A 16,472-nucleotide genomic window follows, 5' to 3' on the forward strand; every position below is an offset into this window, starting at 1 on the left:
CGAAAATTATAAACATGTATATTTTACAATGAGCATATACACAATTTATTTAAAGATCTCAATTTTCAAAATTTTCCTATAAACTATTTGGTCTCAAAATTTATCCATTAAATCATCTAATGGTTTTGGCTACAAATTTAAACCCTAGCCCCGTGTTCTTTTTAGATTTATGCATATAAAATTCTCAAATAAATTAGACTACCCATATCGAGAATGCATACAAATAAAAATATGAAATTCCTCAAAAGACATATGGAAGACACGAAGAAGACAGGGAATGCATGATGCGGAAATAGCATAAGAAAAATCACAAGAATCTACCCGAATTCTAATGCTAATTCACTCTTTCTCAAAAAACCCGCAGAGCAAGCTCTCTTCTTCAAAATTCTCGAATCCTCCAATGCTCCAATTTGCACTCCAATGCTATCTCTAAGCTTCTAGGAATGCCTGAATATAAAGAGCTCTCAGGAAACATCTAGAATGCCTCTAGAAATAGCTAGAAGGTGTCACCAACTAAGCATGGGTCTTTTGCAACCTTCTAGATGAACCATAGGGTTGTAGACACCATGTGCTTAATTGATGCACAAACCTCCGTGTTGTTGACACATGAGAAATAGAAAAGTGCATTAATTCCCATGCAAGCTTATAACTCCAATTTACTCTTTATATAATTTCTATTTAAATATTTATAACTTTCATTTTAATTTTTATAACTTTTATTATTATTATTTATTTATAACATTATTATTATTTTTTTTTTATTATTAATTTTAATTTCTAATTTTCTTTTATTTAATTCTTTTCCCTCATTAATTCTCATTTAATTAATTATAATCAAAATATCAAAGACCATGATATTTTATATTAATTTTCTCAACTAATTAATTTATTAATTAAATCTATTTATTAAGACTTAATTAATAGAAAATTCATCATAGACCTCCAAGATAAAATATGAAAACCCTTCATAGAGCAATTCACACAAAATCAGTCTAAAGGGTTAAAAATCATGAATTATGTCATCTAACACATTCAGTGGGTAGAATATCAGATACTTGTCCTACCTCACTAGGACAGTTGGATTAAAGGTTTGGGACTTGGACTTGAGAATTTATCTCCCTTCTCTTATCATTGAGATAGTATAATAGGGTATGCTCATCCTGGAAATTTAGGGAAGTCGATACTTGGTACCTGCAACCTACAGAAAAACCATGCATGTACATACAATATATATAATGCTAAGCTAAACAAACAATGGCAGGAAGTGGTGCATCGTGTAGATCCTAACTAAGCAGGTGACTAGGACTCCCTTCCTTAACCACATTAGAAAAGCCATACAATAAGAAAACACGCACACCATACACATGCAACTATGGGGTAAGTATCCATAATAAAACACATGAGATAATAAACCATCTAACTAATCATCAACAATAATTGAAAACAATATAATGATCATCATGTATGCATGAAATGTAAAGTCTAAATGATCTCATCATATAAACACTGAATCCATAACATAATGTCTGATAGTGTCAAAACAATACCACTAGTCCATCAACATAAAACTAGTCCATCATAGTTTGATAATAATAGCAACAATATGTCCAGAAAAGATGTGAACGAGGGTAGGCACTACACTTTATGGGTTATCACTTTTATATTTGAGGTCCTAGATAATCTTTTGAATTTTTCTTCACATAGCTCACATGTTTCCATTTGATTCTTTCCTAAAGTAATTTGTATAGATACTAGATAGCCACTTTGGAGTGCATATCCCTAATGTCAGATTACCTTTATTAGACCATTTGGAATCTTTCATTCTTAAAACTACCTTTTACTTCTAATTTTCTTTTTGTACCTAGACCATGCTTAGATTGTGTGATCAAGGCATTGGTGTTGTTTCTTAGATTCTTTGCTTAGTTGATAACCTTTGTTTTCCTCTTTTAAGAACTTTATGTAAATTCTAATGTCAAATAGTGAACATACCAATTCCTTAAAATACCTTTATTTGAATTGGTAGGCTTCAAACTATATCTTACTACTATCAACTTTGATTTGAAAACACCAAGATATTTAATCTTTTAAATTTCAAAAGTGTTGAGAACTATTGATTTGCAATATTAATTTCAAGACTAAAAGTCCTCTATTATTACAAGTAACATTTATTCCTTAGTTGGTACAAGAAACAAAATCATCTGAATTCTTTGATAAAGAAATACCTCTTCCCAAGAGTCAAAACTAGAAAAAAGTAGTTTATTGAATGCATCAAGATAGGATCTTGATTGCACCTAACACCCAGACTAACACAAATTTGAAAGAAATCACACAATTGAAATTAAACACACAATTAAAAGAAAACACACTTGTAGAAATGATTTTTTTTTTTTCAAAATGTTTACCACTTTTAGGCCTCAAAGTATTGTTTTAGGTTTTTCCCATTGACTAAAAATGGAACCAATTCCCCTTATAGGTAACTCATCCTAAAAGTACTTTCTCCCATAATTTTTGTAATTTGGTAAGGGCCAATCCAAAAGCATTGAAACTTAGTGTGGTTGCCTAGCTTTTCTTTTGCCTTATCCCATAGAGGAATGGGATCAAATATTCTAAAAGACTTGATTGTGGCCCGCTTATCAAACCACCTCTTAATGACAACCTAATTTTTTTCCATAATGCTTTAAAGTAACTATCCATTTATCATCCATTTCTAAGAGATTCATTAATCTATTTTGAACCCTATCAACATCTTTAGCATACCAACTCATTAATTTCAAAATAGGAATCCTAATATTAAGTGAGGACACTATCTCTTGTTCACAGATGAGAAAATATGGGGATGTTCCCAAATAATTCTTGGCCTTGACTTGGTCCATCCATAATGCATATTTGCGTTGAGTATGCCAATATTTAGGATTTCTTTTAACAAATGTTGTATCACCATGATCAAGTTCTTATTTGTAGATTCAACCACACCATTTCCTTGTGGATAGTAATTTGAAGAGAACTTGATTATAACTTGATTATCAAATGCCTTCTGGGTAAGAAAAATTGATGCACAAGTTTATCCATTATAGCAAACTAGGAAGAATGATAGTTACAATGTGTTCTTCCAAGAAATCTATAACCACCTTCATCATGCAATTTCTAAAGGTTTAAGCTTCTATTTAGCATGTCCAATAGTTTGTAGATATGAGAAGGAAAATATTTCTTACCAAAGATGGTGGGTTTACTGGACCAATAAAATCCAACCCCTACTTTGCAAAAGGGCATACCTCAAACACTGGTTGTAATGTTATCACTAGATATCTCTCTCTATTAGTACTAGTCTAACAAATGTGGTAAGTACACACATGTTCAATAGTATACTTAAAGATTGTAGGCCAAAAATAACCTGATCTTAAAATCATATGAGTTGTAGCTTTTGTTGATCCATGTCCCATGCCATACTTATCATGAAATTTCTCCAAAACCTCTTTTACTTCTTCCTATCTCAAAGACTTCAGGTAGATTCCTTCATAGTTCCTTTTATATAGTTTCCTATTTTGTAGCATGTAAGATTCAGACTTCATCTTAAGATCTTGATGTTGGGAACTATTCATCCAATTGGGCTATTGATTTTGTAAAAGATAGTAAACAATATCCTCATACCAAATATCTATTATTATACCTTGATCAATATCAATTTGAGATACTATAATCTTCTTTTGTTGATCTTCTATGCTAATTTCTTCATCAAATCTGAATTTATTCTCATTATTAGCTATTATCTTTGTCAATCCTTTTCCTCTCACCAACTTCATTGGTTGAATCTCTAAATCAAAATCTTGCAGTATCGCCATCCATTTTCCTCATCTTTTGCCCAATTCATTTTGCATCAGTAATGTCTTAACCATAGGATCAAGCACAAATGCATACACCTTGCTCCATAGTATATAATGGTGGAATTCCTTGACTTCCTTTATCAAAGAAAAAGATATTTATCAAGATTAGAATAGTTCAACTCAACATTCTTTAGAGGACAACTCATAAAAGAAATGGGTCTCTCATTTTCTTTATCTTTCTTCTACGTAAGAATCCCAACACATGAATGTTCTAAAGAAAAAGAGTATATTTTAAATGGTAGCTTGTAATCTAGACTGACAAGTACTAGAGCTTTGGAAATAAATATTTTGATGTCCTCAAATGATTTCTTAATTTCTAGAAGCCATTCTATTTTTTCTCCCTTTTTCAGCAAATCATTAAGGGGGCAAACTATCTCAACAAATCCACTTATGATTTTTCACACAAAATTTATCTTCCTAAAGAAATATTTGAGTTCTTTACTACTGTGTAGAGTTAAAGAATTTAGAATGACTTTAATTCTCTTTAGATTGATGGAGATTATAGATTTAAAGATAATGTAGCCTAGGAGCTTTCCTTTAGTGACCCCAAACAAACACTTATTGGGATGAAGTGATATGCCATATTTTTGGCATCTATTGAATGCCTATCTTAATCAGTAATATGAGTGTTTTAATCCTTTGAAAAGATAGTTAGGTCATTTTTGTAGATGACAATACATTTGTTTGTTAGCCCCTTGAAATCTTCATTCATGACTTGTTGGAATGTGGCCCCTACATTGATCAACCCAAAGGTCATTCTTTTGTAGGAAAAAGTCCCCCATTTTGTTGTGAAACTAGTCTTTATCCTATATTCTTCATCAATCATCACACAATTGTATCTAGAATTTCCATCTAAGAAAAACATCATTTTGGATCGATTGAAAATTTTTAATACTTCATGAAGTGAAGGAAAAGGGTAGTTATCTTTTAAAGATGCTAGGTTAAAATTGAAAAAAATCCATGCAAAAGTGGATCTCTCCAATATTCTTCCTCATTGGGAAAAAGTTAGCCACCCATGTAAAATGATGAATGGGTAAGATGATCTTAGCATCAAGCAATTTCTTGACATCCTTCATTATCAATGATTCAATAATGGGATTAACAGATCTTTGCCTTTGTCAAAAAGGTTTGGCATGTGGTTTCAATGGAATGCCATGTGTGATGATATTAGGGTCATACATTTTGAGTTCTTCATAGCTCCAAGAAATAACATCTTTGTACTCCCTAAGAAATTGGAGCATATCTTCCCTTTCCTAAGTGTTGCATGTCATTCTAACCCTTACCATTTTAGGATACTCATCGATACCAAAATTATATGAATCACATTCCTCGATCCATTTCTTCTTTGACCATTCTCTTGCTAAGTGTTGATTCATCATGATTAGAAATGTGCTCCAACTCAACCATACCCTTAGGGATAGTGTTGGTTTTCAAATTGAGAATCTCATCTTCATCTTCAAGTTCTTCATCCTTAGGTTTGTCATCCAAAGTTTCATCAATCTCTTGTCCATTAAAATGGTTTTTGCACATGATAAACTCAAGTATGTAATCTGAATTTAACAAGTGGACTACAAACATGATATCTGGTGAATCAAAATACATATGATACCAATGTTCAAGTTTTGAAAAATCTTGTAAAACTTGAAAGAGTTGTATGCAAACCAAAATCCATCTTATTGATTGAATATATATAATGATGGAATATCAAAAGTCACCATAGACATGAATTCAAAATGTTTATTTGGCTATAATAAAAACAAAAAACTTAAACTAAAACTATTTAAAACTAGGTGTTTAATTACCCCAACTTGTTAGGGTCATAACTTTTGGCCTGGAACCCAGATTTTGAAATTGCTTACACCATTAGAAAGAAGAACTAAAAATATAATTTCATTTCCTAAAATAGTGAGGCTATGGCTGCTCAATTTTAGAGACAATGAAAGTTTTGGCTTGATATTTTGAACAAAAGACCTCTGAAAAGGCCAAATAAAAAGATATAGAAAAAATTAAAAAAATACTTTCAAACATTTGATCTTCATTATAATCTAGATCATTACTCCCCCCTTAAAAGGAAATAGGCCCCATTGCATCAATCTTCTACTATAGATGAGGGAATATAGTGTAATCTATTTCTTGGTCAACCATTTTCCCAGATGAGAGAATTGACTAGCTCGAACCACCCTATATAGTGAAATTTTTTTATTTCTCAAAGATTTCAGCATGAATTTAGTGACATGAACACACTGTAATGGATTAGTAGTGGATGGATTCAATTTTTTAGGATGGATATGATCAACAACTTGAGAGATGTCCAATAATGGAGGAAAATAAGGTTGTAATAGTTCCACATTAAAAACTAGATGTAATCCCAAAAATTGTAGCAGATCAAGTTCAAAATCATTCTCACTAGCTTGTTTCTTAATGATATATGGTCCATACCAAATAGGAAGAAGCTTTCTATAAGGTCCTTGGAGGCACTCCTTCTGAAGATGTAGCCATACCTTGTCACCAATTTGGGAATGATGGGGAGTTCTATGTTGATCATGTCTTTCCTTATACTTCTTATTGCCCTTCCCTTAAATATCATGAACTTATTGTTGTAACTGTTTGATCCTTTTAATAAAATTTTCTACTTTATCTGCCTCCTTTTTAGTATTTAATGGATAAATAGATTGTAAGATGGGTAACACTACATCTATGGGTGCCAATGGTTGATACCCAAGACAAACCTCAAATAGACTATGTCCTATAGTAGAGTGGAGTGCATGGTTGTAGCTCTGCTACACATAAGGCAAGCTCTCATCCCATGTACATGGGTGTTTGGAGTGGTACATTCGAAGGATATGGATAATCATTCTATTAACTACCTATATTTGGCCATCTATTTGAGGATGGAATTCTATAGACTTTGTCAATTTAATGTCCATTCTAGACCATAATGAAAATAAAAAATTATTGAGGAATGTGCTATCCCTGTTTGAAATAATGCTTTTTGGTAGCCCAAAAGTTAACCCAAACATGTTCAAAAAAATAGCTTGGCAGTCTCCTTTGCTGAAATCATTTTTTTATAGGCCACCATGATAGCCACCTTAGAAAATCTATCTACTACCACATATGTACAATTATTTCCCCTTCTTCTACTTGGGAGCCTAGACATAAAATCCATTGAAACATAATGCCATCATTTATCAAGGATAGGTAATGGTAGATAGAGACCCAATTTATGGTTTGGAGGTTTTGTAATTGCATATACAATACAAGATTTTATACTTAAAATAATGCCATGTTTCATTTTTGGCCAATAGAAATAATTTTGGAGAATTACAATAGTCTTACCAATACCAAAATATCCTGCCACCTGGCTATAGTGTGCTTCCCTTATCAGTTTCTTTTTTTCTTCACTAGGGACACATATGTGCCAATATGAAAAAGTAATCCATCCTATATATAAAATTTAGGAACATGTTTCCCTTCTAAGACTGCATTCTAAATATTACAAAAATTAGGATCATTACCATATAGTTGAGCCCAAGTTTCTGTTTGATGGCCACATGAATCCAACACCATTATCAAACCTATGATTAGAGGCCTACTCAAGTAGTTTGCTACTTTTTTAGTACTACCCTTTTTATGACAAATGTTAAGGTGAAATTGTTGCAAATAAGCTAACCACCTCTGATGCCTATTATTCTACAACTTCCCTTGTATTTGTAAGAATTGAAGAGGATTATTATTTGTATGTATCACAGTTTGCTTTCATAAAATGTAGTGCTTCCACTATTTATAGGCCTGAACAATGGCATTTAACTCCTTGTCATAGTTGGGGTACATTGAGATTATTTTAGAAAATATGTCACTATGATATGCAATGAGATGACCACATTGCATGAGTATAGTGCCAAGAGCATAATCTGATGCATTTGTTCCTATTTCAAATGATTGATGCAAATTTGGAAGGACCAATACTGGAGCTAAACATAATTTGAGTTTTAATTCCTCAAATTATTTTTGTTTTTCCTCTATCTATCAATTTTTTTCTTGTGTTCCACCTTTGAGTGACTTATTAAGAGGCCATGATAAATGTGAAAAACCAAATAAAAATCTATGATAGAAGTTGGCTAGACCCAAGAAACTGTGAAGTTTTATGAATTTTTAGGAGGTGGCCAATCTCTGATTATTTGTATCTTTGTAGAGTGCACATGGAAACTCTTTTGATCAATGATGTACCCTAAGTACTGGATGCTTTTCATACCAAAATAACACTTTTTTATATGGGCATAGATTTTATGTTTCTACAAACTCAAGAATACTTGTTTAACATGTTGCAAATGTTCATACCAAGTCTTACTAAAAATGAGAATATCATCCAAATAAATAACAACAAAAGACTCAATGAATGGTCTAAGAACATCATTCATCAACCTCATCAATGTAGTGGAAGCATTTTTATGGCCAAAAGGCATAAATAACCATTCAAACAAACCTTCCTTGGACTTGAATGTAGTATTCTAGAAATCTGCTATATCAATTGGTACTTGGTGATATCTAGATTTCAAATCAATTTTTGTAAAGAACTTAGCCCCCTTAAGTTGATCCAAAAGGTCATCAATTTAAGGAATTGGATATTATTTTTCATAGTAATGTTGTTAAGTTCCATATAATCAATACAATGTCTCCATGTCCCATATTTATTTCTTCAAAAAATAGTAGGGCTACGACAAGGTGAAGCACTTGGCCTGATATGTCCCTTTTAATCAATTCTTGAATCTATATCTTAATTTCATCATTTTCCATAAGTGACCTCCTATATATTTGCTCATGTGGTAATGGTGTTCCTAGAACTAGATGAATAGAATGGTTGATTTAATAGTATGTTGGGACCCCTACTTGTGATTTAAACACAATAAGGTATTCTCTAAAGATTTTATCCATCTCCTTTTGTTGGTCTACTATTGTGGCCACCTTATGTGTGTGTTAAGAACAACTAAATTTTCTTTCTTAGAAAGAATCATGAGGAGTACAAAAGTTCTATTTTGATAAATTAAACATTTATGTTGTTTTGCACTAATTAGAGAAGTAGCTTGAGTTGGGCATTGTGACATTGCGTGGTCTAGATTCATAGACCCCATGCCTTTAATACATATATGGCTTCCCCAAAAAAACATCCATACATCTAAAGGTGCTACATCACAACTTACTTCATCCTTGAATGGTTTGATTGAGTATGATAGGTGATACTATTTATTTACTTGAATGTCTTTTCCTTCATTAACCCATCCCATAGAGTATGGTTGTGGGTGTCTTGTCATCTTTAAACTTAATCTCTTGGTTGTCTCCATAGAAATTAAGTTCTTTTGGCTACCATTATCAATAATAAAATGTAGAGGCTTTCTAGCAATCTACATTTTTGAATGGAACAATCTCTCTCCATCTTCATGTGGAACTACTTTTGATGTTGCAACTATGGCATACAGGTTTGCTTCTATCACCAAATCATTGTCAAGAGTTTTTATTGGTGTAGATTTAGGCATAACTTCATCTCCTCATATTTTTGTCATCAAGTTTTTAATTCTTTGACACTCCTCTGTATTATGAGTTGGACTCCTATGTATTTCACACCACATGCCCATATCTATTTGTGTCTTTTTAGTAGCCCACCAGGTATTCTTGGGTAGATTTGAGGGAGGGTCCTTCCACACTATTTTTCCTCTAAATTTATTACTACCTTCACACCTTGGCTTATTATTTAGAAAGTAATCTCTTTTCCCTTTCTATTTGAGTTCAATTTTCATAGAATTTTTGTAAGTAATTGCCAATGTTTCAATATTCAAGAATTCCATTTCATTTTGAATGTATCTATGAAGCCCACTATGATATTTTTGAACTCAATGAATCTCTAAATATTCTATACCAAGTTTTGTAGAGAGTGCATGGAATGTATTGGTGTAATCTTATATAGAGTGGTCCTTCTTTTGTTAAAACAACTGTCATTCTATATATTTTTGTTCATATACATCTTTAGGCAAGTATGCTTCTTTTATGTATTCCAAAAATTATCCTCGAGTGGGTTTGTTATCATAGAGTATTTCCAACTCTTCTCTAGCTTTACTTTCCTTATTCAATAATCTTGTTTCCCATGCTAGTTTGACATGGATTTCAGCTTTCAAGAGTGTAAATGTTATTTTTTCCACATTAGAAAAATTATTTGTAGAGAAGTGTCATTCTAACTTGGATAATCAATTATCAACAACATCAACATCAACTTTTCATTCAAAATTTGGGATATGAAAATTCACCTGCATTTTAAAAGGGGTGTTCTCATGGAACAATGTTATTGAATTGGGCACTCGTTGGGTCTTCAAAATTTCTAAAAACTTACTCATCATATCTAATTATTGCCTAGCCAAAGCCTCTTCCACCATATTCTTCAAAAAAAATTCCAAATTATCAGATATCTTTGGTTTTGTACACTGCAAAGGAAGGTAATCCAACAAATTTTGAATGGCCAATCCTAATCTTTGATAGGAATTTCTTGTGTTATTTAGTATACAAAAGAGTTCCCACTCTAATACCACTTATCTAAATTTAATAAGTGGGCTAAAACATGATATTTGGTGAATAAAAATCCCTTCGATACCAATGTTCAAGTTCTAGAAAATCTTGCCAAACTTGAAAGAGTTGTATACAAACCAAAATCCATCTTATTGATTGATATTGAAAGAATATATACAATGATGGAATATTAATAGTCACCATAGCCACGAATTAAAAAATTTTATGTGGCTATAATAAAAATAACAAAATTAAACTAAAACTATTTAAAACTAGGTGTTTAATTACCCCAAATTGTCAAGGTCATAACTTTTGACCTAGAACTTAGATTTTGAAACCACTTATACCATTGGAAAGAAGAACTAAAAATATCATTTTAGTCCCTAAAATAGGTAGGAAAAATGAATGGATTGGCTTGAAATTTTTAGGAAAAAACCTCTAAAAATGCCAAATAAAAAGATATGGAAAAACTTTTTTTTTTAAAATGAAAAAAATACATTCAAATATTTGATCTTTGATATAATCTAGATCAGTATGTGTTGGTCATCCTAGAAAAATTGGAAGTTCATAATGTTGTCTAGGATAGATAGGGTAGCAACCAATTCTACTAAAACTATTTTCAATTTTGTTGTTTTGATGGGTTGTAATCCACTAGCTAAAATTTCTAAGGCATCTGCAACCATGTTTCTTCTTTCAGGGATGGAATTTAAGTTCAAAGCTTCAAAGTCATTCATTAGGTCCTATACTATTTTTCTATAAGTGTGTAATATCCTATCATTTCATGAATAAATTGATTTCACTTGTCTAGTCACCAACAGGGAGTCTCCTTCGATTATGAGGGTTTTTACTCCATTCTCTAATGAAAAGAGAAGTCCACAAATCAAGGCTTCATACTTTGAAACATTGTTAGTACATCTAAGCTTTAATCAACATGCTGCATAAAAAGACTTACCTTTTGGGTTGATTAATTCAATACTTTCACTGGCTCCTAATTTGAATTTAGAGTCATTGAACCTGAGTGTCCATATTGGTTCTTCTTTGGGTTTCCTAGACTTATGATTGTCCATCCATAGCTTTTCTTTTACTTGAACCTTAAAGGATTGTTTCTTTGGGATCCATTGTAATCTCTCACATAGTGGACATGATGATTTTTCATTGTTTATCTTTGATATGGGGGGGTGTATGTTTCTCTTGCTGATCTTGAATTTCCCCAATAAATTCAATAATTTTGTCAACTTTAGGCTTATGATGAATGAATATCGAATTCCATCTCTAACCTTTTATGAAATTCTTCCTTTGGATCTTAATCATTCTTGGTAGAGGAGAAGAAAAACCTCCACCATCTAAAGAGGTATCACTATATGATGCATTGAGATCTTCTATCTCTTCTCCATATTTCTCTACAACTTTAGATATGTATGTGGAACTTGGATTTTCTGTGGCTAGTTAATTTGGAATATGTTTGCTCTTTATTTCCATTATTTTAGTTAATTCCCAAGCAACCACTTCTTGGAAATGTGAACACTTGAACTCTAAATGACTAACTTTGTGCAATCTACAAAATTCAGGAAGGAGTTAAACATTTAGGTCTACTTATTCACCTAGGCATTGTAAGTTTTCCACCACGCTATCTATGAAATGCATCATGATCTCTTCTTTTGGGATTGGAATTATGGTCCTTTAATTTTGATCATTAGATGCTTTAGTTTAAGTTTTATCAAAGGCCATCACTTTTTAGGAGCTTAAATTAGATTGTAGAAATGCCACCTCATTTGGTGCATTTTATTATGTAATTATTATTTTCAATTTTGGCTGAGCATCAATCTTGATATGATTATTCAACCCTTTCCAAGGTAACCATAGTTGAGTAAAATTAGTTGAAAACCATCCTCTTAAGAACTTCATCCACTCTACACTTAGGAGAAATTCGTATGTTTTACAAATTTCAACCACATGTATATCTATGATGTCCTAATTTTGGGGGTCAACTATTAACTATATTCAAACATCTTTCAACACAATAATAACATTTACCTCCTTTTTGTTGAGTTGTATCACTATTCTATTAGATGGCTAAGGATTGACTCCCAACCTTTGTGCTATTGAGAGTGGCATACAATTATAGGAAGCTTCTAGATCAATTAGGAAACAGTAAAGATTCTTCCCATAATTTTGATGCTAAGCAAAAAGGGAGGCACCTCAACCTTGTCTTTAAACATAGTTGGCATGGTTCCAAAATATTGACTTGTTGTGATATTGTCTTTTGAGGGACAATATTCACATTATTAAGTATCTTCATATGATTGAGAATTTTCATTAGTGCTTCTCACTAATGAGGATAATTCTGTAGCATGTTGAACATGGACATGTTGTCCTTTGTTCATTTCAAACCTTCTACTGCACTATACTTTTTAGTAGACCATGCAAGATTCTTCAACATTGTAGGCACATTTCCTTGATTCTAATTTTGCTTTCCTCCATTTGGATTGTTATTTTCTCTTAGATCTATAGGAGTTGGTTGTAATGCAGGAGGAATACCATCATTCACAGGTTCCTTCTGACTTTTCAAATTGTAGGTATTTTGATTATCATTTCAGAAGGAAAACACTTCTTTTGGTTGAGTATCTAGCTCTTGATTGAATGGAAAAGAAAATTCTTCATTGGCTTATTGTTCCATTCCTATGTTTTGTGAAGAATCATAGGATTTTAGAAGGATGGCATTGAATTTCATAGGGGAATCATTACTATTACCCTATGAATTTTTATTCATTGGATGATTTCTATTATAATATGAACCTTCATCATTAGGTACATTTTGACTAGTGTCATATTGATTGATGTCTATATATTGGGCATTGTTGTTGTTATTATCCCCAGGAATGCTTCCATTATTTGGATGAGTGTTCCATTGTTGATTATTTATTTGGAAACCATTGTTATGATCAAGATCATTGGAATTGTTTCCTCCATTGTTATTTCTTTCATTATTATTTCTTATATTGTTGTTTCTACTCAAATTCCTATTGTAGTTCTAACCATAATTATTGTTGTTGTAGGGACTAGTATTTTTTCTCTAAAAATTGTTATTTTGTCCTTGTGACAACCTCAAATGGGATAGCTCATTGGTGATTCAAGACATGGTTTTCTTCATTTAACCAAGCTCAGATGCAATATTATTCTTTATTTTATTGGATGTTGCTGCCTTTTTCTCAAAGGAAGAAAACTTTTGGAGGTTCATATCCTACATATGTTAAAGATGGAACTTGTGGAGTGGGTTCTTTCTATAGTGGAGTTGGATATATTGGTTTGAATTGGCTAGGCATCACTAATAATCCAATCAAATATTTTGGCATTATGGTAATAGCTTGAGTTTGGGGCATCAATCCTCCTTCATTAGGATTGGCTTTTTTTGTGAAGTTAATTGGTTCTGAGAAGACCTTGTCTAATGTGTCAATATTTTTAGAAAAAATTGTTTTTAGAAAAATAGTTGTAAGATGGTCCATAGAATTTAGATAAATCTAAATCTTAGCTTCAATTAGTATAGTGTATGGTGATTATAGCTTGCAATATGCCATATGAAAGTGATGATTGAAATGTGGAACTATTTCAGCTAAGCCCCTTTTGATTGATATGAATTGATGATGTATCACAACTAGGTTGATGAAAGTTTTGAATTGTTCCAAGAATAATTTTTTGAAAGTTTCCTAGTCTTCAACACATCTTGGTGGTAAAGTGATGTACCAATTAAAGGAAATCTCTCTTAATGAATATGGGAATAAGCAAAGAACCACATTCTCATTAGAAATTTTCTTTTGATTGTAAATTTCTTTGAAAACCTTAATGTGACCTTCAGTTGTTCTTATCTATCCATAGATGAACCTTGGGAAAAATTTCTTAGGATTCTTAGGAAGGTCATTGATTACTCCTATCAAGTTGATTGGTGAATCTACAACATTTGTGAAAAAGGCCATTGGTGAAAGAGGCAAAATTGGGGAAGATGATAAAATGTTGAATGGAAGTGAGAGAATTCTAGGAAATCCTTTGTCACTGCAAGGCTTACAAAAATGACTAATTTATAAGAACTCTAGCTCACTATTTGGAGATCTCAAATCTTGTTGAAATGAAGATGTTGGTTCAGGATCCTCTAGCTTGCATCAATTCTAGAAAAAGCGTACATCTATAGAAACACACTTTCTCAAAAATATGGCACACCTTGCACACCTTTGGATAGTGATTGAAAAATTTTTTTTGAACTTGTAAAAAATGTTTAATTTTTAATTTTCAAGTTATTTTTTCTATTCTAAATGCTCTACGTCCTCCTTCTAGTGCCACTTCTATTGAGCTATCATTTTGCACGATGCTTAGTGACAGGAATCCTTTTAAAATCCTCTCTTAAAAAGTTAATCTAGGATCAACTCCAAGGTTTTAGGAAATCTTCCAATCTATTGGAATTTTCTTACTTGAAGATAAATGTATTTGTTCATAGGGAGGCCTTTGCTAGTTTTGACCAATTTCAGATAAGATGTTCAATCTGCTTGCTGTTTCAAAATTAACAACAAAAAAGATATGTTTTTGGTATTTTCTATTTTTTAATGAATGTAATCTAACAATGCAACTATATGAATTATTAATTTAACCAAGGGTTAGTAAATTGAATAATGAAGATAAGGTAACAAGAGATGAAAGAAAATAACATGAAAGGGAAATTCCTAATGGACACAAACCATGGTAACAACACATCTACATGTTAAATCATTGAAAAGATTAGGTAGGAAACCAATAAAAATAGGAGCAATGCTTCCTCAAATATATTAATGCAATCATCAATGGGAATTTAGTAAAAAACAAAATAAGTTTGACTTCTTATTGAATTGCAAGGCCATAGAAAAATGTGCATGTGAGATAAGAAGTTACATAGGAATAATAAGGTGATCTTTTCTCCAACTTTGTATGTTAGAATAATTTATCAACATGCTACAAACACCAGAACTAAAAAATTGCACAATCAAATCAACGCAACAAAAATATTGCCTCCATTATTATTCATGAACAAGAATCCACAAAAGTAACACACTCTGACAAGAATAACTACACTTAGTATGAGAGCACCAATAGCATATATTATTGCATTAAATTAACAACCTAGAATACATATTACATTCCTGAGTTTATAATAAATCATCTCCTCAATTTGAGTTGGAGAAAAGATCACTTTATTGTTCCTACATAGCTTCTTGTCATGCATGATCACACTTTTTATGGCCTTTATATTCAATGAGAAGTGAAACATCTTTTGGTTTTTACTAAATTCCCATCGATGATTGCATCAGTGTATTTGAGGAAGCACTACTCCTATTTTCATTGGTTTCCTACTTGATCTTTTCAATGATTTAACTCACAGACATGTTGTTACCATGGTTTGTGTCCATTAGAAATTTCCCTTTCATGATATTTTCTTTCATCTCTTGTTACCTTATATTCATTATTTGCTTTATTAACCCTTGGTTAAATTAGGAATTGATATAGTTGTATTGTTAGATTGCATTCATTAAAAAATAGATAATACCAAAAACATATCTATTTTTATGGTTAATTTTGAAACAACAAGTAGATTGAACATCTTGTTAGTCTCAGAATGGTTTTGATGCTTGAGTACCAACACACTTAAACACTTTCTACATTGGAGCCAAGTACACCATGTATGTTGAGCTACAATATGAGCCAAGTCAAGAAAGCCTTCAAGTGCCGAGTGATCTTCAAGTGCTGAGCAGCCTTTAGGTGACGAGTGAAGATCAAGTGTCGAATGACTTTAGGTGTCGAGCATGATACAAGTGTCGAGTCATAGATGATGCTGAGAAATACAAAAAGACAAGAGGAGCTGAGTAAGCCAGTTTAATATAAGTGTCGAGCATCAAAAATCAGTAAGTGCCGAGCAACACAAAATGCACATATGAGTTTGTAACTTTACAAATGCAGATGTAAACCATTTTCATGGCCGACATATGATGAATCTTGAAGGATTAAAAAGATAAGAATGAA

This window comes from Cupressus sempervirens, chromosome 8 (assembly GCF_028749045.1).
Source record: "Cupressus sempervirens isolate cs-2001-9-10 chromosome 8, ASM2874904v1, whole genome shotgun sequence".
NCBI lineage: Eukaryota > Viridiplantae > Streptophyta > Pinopsida > Cupressales > Cupressaceae > Cupressus > Cupressus sempervirens.